This window comes from Etheostoma cragini, chromosome 23, assembly GCF_013103735.1.
Source record: "Etheostoma cragini isolate CJK2018 chromosome 23, CSU_Ecrag_1.0, whole genome shotgun sequence".
Taxonomy (NCBI): domain Eukaryota; kingdom Metazoa; phylum Chordata; class Actinopteri; order Perciformes; family Percidae; genus Etheostoma; species Etheostoma cragini.
In genome coordinates this window covers 16,974,058-16,979,067 of record NC_048429.1, presented here as the reverse complement: position 1 = coordinate 16,979,067, position 5,010 = coordinate 16,974,058, and the positions used below count along the sequence as shown (strand labels likewise).

The 5,010-nt window shown below is 41.5% G+C and overlaps 1 long non-coding RNA gene across 1 annotated transcript in view; it reads left to right on the top strand.

The window, feature by feature from the left end:
• LOC117938566 overlaps positions 1-5,010 on the top strand; it is an 11,243-nt gene that overhangs the window by 1,738 nt on the left and 4,495 nt on the right. The window lies entirely within an intron of this gene.

Sequence of the window (5,010 nt, the reverse complement as noted above, 5' to 3'; positions counted from 1 at the left end):
CTCTCGCTCCCTCCTTCTCGGTCCCTCTCTCCATCCCAGTCCCTCTCTTGCTCCCTCATGCCTTCCTCTTCGGTCCTGTCTCCCCTTCAATCCCTTGTTGTGCCTCTTCCTTGTTCCCAGTTCTAGATTCCTTTGTCCGTGCTCCCCTATGCCCTTGTCCCCCGTGCTCAGGGTTTCCTTCTGTCCCTTAGGTTCTCCGTCCCTTGGCCCCCTCTTTTCCGGTGTCTTCCGCCCTTCCTGGGTTGTTTTTAGTTCTCTTTTGGGTTTTTGTTTGGGTTTTTTTGACATCTGGTATCTGTCTTTGGGGGGGGGGGGGGTTCTGTTGTGGGTTGGGGTTTTTGTTTGGGGTTATTTTCCGGTTTTGCCTTCCCTGTGTTGTCGTCCCGGTTTTCTCCCTAGTCTGGTGTCATAGATTCTGTCTTATGTTTCCCTGTGTGTGTTTATGCTCCTGCTTTATTGTGGTAGTCGGCTTCCTGTCTTGTCTTGTTTTGTCTAGCTTTACTTTGTCTGTCTGATTGTCCTGCCCCGCCCTAATGTGACCCACCTGACGTCTCACCTGTTCCCCATTACCTCGTTACCTCTTGTATTTAACCCCAGTGTTTCCTTTGTCTCATGTCGGATCATTCTGGTTGTTCACCCGTCTTACGTCACCTTGTTGCAGCGTTCCGATTTTGTTCCTGTTCCCTGATCCGGGTTGTTGTTTGTTTTTGGATCTTTTGGGTGTTTTCCTTTTCCTCCTTGGACTTTGGATATTCGTTCCATCGAGGCTTACGTTGTGTTTTGGACAATAAAACTATTTGTGTTCCTATTCCTGCCTGCCTCCTCCTCACTGCATTTGGGTCCAATCCTCATACCCCCCGTAACAAGGTTAGCCTCCACCACCGTTAGCTTCCTGGGTCCATGTACTTTGTGGCCAACGGATTTTTGTTTTGAAATGAAAAAAAACAAAAACGAAAACAGACAGTTTCCCAATTACCATTAGTAAATAAGGGAAACAAAAAACGGAAAACAACCCGTTTTTTGTTTTGATATTAAAAACTGGAAAACGAAAAACAATATCGTTAGCTGAATGTCTTTGATTCATTTATAGACGGTAATCGGAAAATAAAATACGTGTGTATACGTCTCATTTCTCAATTTTACATTGTTTCTTTCGTGACCCGGAAGTTACTCCTGCGAGCTTGGTGGTCAGCAGAGGGCACGTTGCCCTTTGTCATTTTCTGTCTGTGCAAACGACAAAGTTATGTTTTCTATCGAGGAGGCAAACGGGTTACACTAAAAGATGATGACATGTCTGTGGATAAGATATGCAGGCTATTTCAGATGCTGTCGATGTTCAATACATAACATATTACACAACATAAGTAGCTAACATTTAGTTTTGCACAGGGGGACCGGTAAGACTACTTACGATCGCTTCCGGGTCCCGAAAAAAAAAATTGAGAAATAAGACGAATACACACGTATTTTATTTTCCGGTTCCCATCGATAAACGCATCAAAGACAATCGGATAACGAGATTGTTTTTAGTTTTTTAATATCAAAACAAAAAACTTTTTTTTCCCCATTTTTGTTTCTTTATCCTAGAGGGTTTTATTGGATTTGTTTCATAAGTTGTTGCTACAGTCCTCCGACTGATGTAATCCTATTTTGCGAAGGAATAATCGAGTGTGAAAGATAATGTCATGGTTCATCTAACAACATGCTATTTTAAGCCTTTTACAGAAATGGAACTTTATGAAACTCGCCCTAGAGTACTCAACAGATCCTTCTCAGATTGGGTCAGCAGCACAGCAAGACTTTCACTATGCCACATAGCAAAGCTTTGGTGTTTTTTGTGGAAGTGTGTTGCTGTGGTGAGGCAGGCAATTTGCACATTTTGCCATTTTGAGTGCAATATCATTCTCTATGATTAATCGTGCAGGAAACTTTTTTTTTCCAAAGTTCCTTTTTGTATGTGTAATGGGTGTGACGTCATGGCCCTGTGAAGGGCAGAGGTTATTTAGAGACACAGGTAATGCGCGTTCTCTCTGTCGGCTCGCAGTTCAGGAAGGGTAACGGAGTGTATGAGACGGGTGCAGGCCAAACATTTCAGATGTTTGAATGAGCTTAATCTTGGGGCTGAGGTACTGATTGTAAGTTATGTAGCGTGACATTTATCAAACATGTAACAGAAATGTTCAGTGTATTGTTTTTCCCTTTTCTAGTAACGGTCATAACAACATTAAAATCATGCTGCGGGTCTGAATGAAACCTAAATGACTTGAAGGTGCGGCAGACTGTCCGATCATTTTATAAAATGTATTGTTCTAAAATATTCTGAAAAGGGGTTTAATATTGTTTTAACCCTTGTTTTTTTATAGGACTGCAAATGTAATATTGTCTGTCATTGTTTTTTCCCACATTCATTTAAAGTAAAAGGCATTTATTTCTGTAACTTGTTTTGTTCTTTTGAAATATTATTATTATGCAAGGGTAAAGTGCAATATCACTGACGGGCGCAGCTCAATCTTAGGGCTGGTTATAGGCTTAACGATAGCTTTAGAGACCCCTTATTGCTTACTGGTGGGGTTTGATGTGTTGCCTTTTATTATTCCCTGCATGTGATTAATGTGAGTTTTAAGGTGTGTAGTGGTATTTTGTTATATTGCTCTTTTATTGTGTGTATTTTTTAAGCCTTTAAATTATTCCAGTGAAATTTGTTTATTTATATCAAGTGATTGCGCCGGTGCCATTGCACTTTATTTCTTTCTCTTTTTTTAAAGTTGCTACTGTGTCCACGCTGGCGCTGTTTGCTGTTTTTTACTAGTGTTTTTAATCTATGTAAACTGTAAATAAATTTCATATATATTTTGTACATGGCCTCCTGCTCCGGTTTGTACTGGAAATGTACCTGTTTTCAATCACTACATACGTTTAAGCAAATATTTCAATGAATACACCAAAAACATGCAATTGTCTTCATGTTGCTATTTCTGACAGATGTAGCTTGTCCATTATTGGGACTTTGAAGAATATAAGCCTACATTTTGTGTGTCTATTATGCAAACATGCAGGGAAATCCAAGGAGTTCACGCACTACTTCTTGGCGCTGTATGTGCTTTAAGCCAGGGTTCTTTCATATTTTTAGGCCAAGGACCCCTTAGCTGAAAAAGAGACGGAGCAGGGACCCCTTATAAGACTTAGTTGCATATTGAACCTGACCTAAAATAACATATAGGCCAGCCTTAACCCCATGCGTTGTGTTCCCGTCAAAAGTGAAAATCAAGACTTCTGTTGAGGCTTTTTATCAATGTTTTTTGGGGCGAGAATACAGATTAATGCTGCCTGCTGTTATGAAGACCTATTACGTCTCGCGCATGTGCAGAACGCATACTCAGGTCGGCGTCACTTTGGTGTGTTCCGAGGCACTTTTTTGAGAGACGGGAGCCGACTCATCGGTCCAACTGTCTTTTCTGCCAACAGTCGGGTCGGTGTTTCAGAGCATTTATGGTCACAACAATGTGTAGGATTTTCAGAAATATAGGGGGGGAGAGATCATTGAGCAGTCCCTTCTCAAATTTGGGGAGGTGTTGGGTCATCGGTGTTTGATGACGTAAAGCCATCGAACACTCTTTTTTTTCAGTAACGTTAACCATGTGTGAGTCTAATGATGGAAAGCCAAAAAAGACAAGGGAAAGGTGGGACCGAGATGGTCAGACTCAAAGGAAAAAAAGGATCATGTTGCTGTGTGTTGTTCGTTTATCCATTCACCATCCGAACATTCAACCCGCTTCTTACTTAACCAAAGATATTATAGGTGCCCTGCCACTCTACGTGCATTTCCTGAAATCTGTGAGGTCCATATCTGTGTGTTTGTGTGTTATGTGGTGAATGTGAAGATGAACTTCTACCTCCTCTGTCAGCTAGACACTGAGAAGAAACAAGAGGAGAAATCAGACCAATCATAACAGCTGGTCAGTCTGAGGTCATGTCGCCTGAGCTCATTACTATTCATGAGCTGGGTAAAGTATGCTGATAGCCAGGCTCTCATTGGCTAGCTGTTAACCAATCAGAGTCAAGCAGCTCAGCGGGTTGAATATTAATGAGAACTGGCCCAAATGGAGCTGAGTATTCCTGCAGGCTGTCTATACCACGCTAGAACGGCTTGAACCAAGGTAACCAAGTTAGAGTCCATAGTAGAACTTCAGACATTACCACAAAGTCAAGAAATACGTGTAGCAGGGCACCCTTAAACAAGTAATCCATTTGAGGGAATTGGCTTTTAAAAATAAAGACAGAAGGGAGCTACAAAAAAAGAACTGAACAGAGAGAAAAATATATGAAGGCAATGGAGGCACACAAGAAACACCTGGAGGAAGCCTTCAACCCACGTAAAACTTGGGAGACTGAAAAGCATGCCAGGTACGCCAGGTAGCAACAGGAGGCCTTTTGTGATAAGTGCTGAGCTAGCCTGTGCTATTGAACTCAACACCTTCTTTACTAGGTTTGAAACCTCCGGGAGTGTGGAAAGACCCAGGAAGGACGCCGGAGTCAGACACTGTGGGCTCTGAGTGATTCATTCATTCTTTCAATATTGAATAAAACGGCATTCCATAGTTGCTGTCTCATGCAGCACCGTATAAACAGAAATATTTAGCTTAATCATTGGTAAAAAAAATTTAAACAATTTGATATTAGGGAAAATTGCTGCAAAAGCGATCACAATACATAAGATTTTTCTGTTTGTGTTGCAGTGAAGAGAGAGCTACAATCATTGCCAGTAGACGAGTATGCCTTTCAGATTTTTTCATTCTTTCTGGCGCGTCCCGTCCGACGCCAAAAAACAGGCGTAGTTGCATTTTTTACGGCCTGAGTCATTATGTTTTCAGGTTGCCTGTTTATTTTCTGCAAGTAATATTGTTATCGCGGTATTCAACAACGTCATGGCATATTACATACACTCACCGGCCACTTTATTAGGTACACCTGTCCAACTGCTCGTTAACACTTAATTTCTAAGCAGCCAAT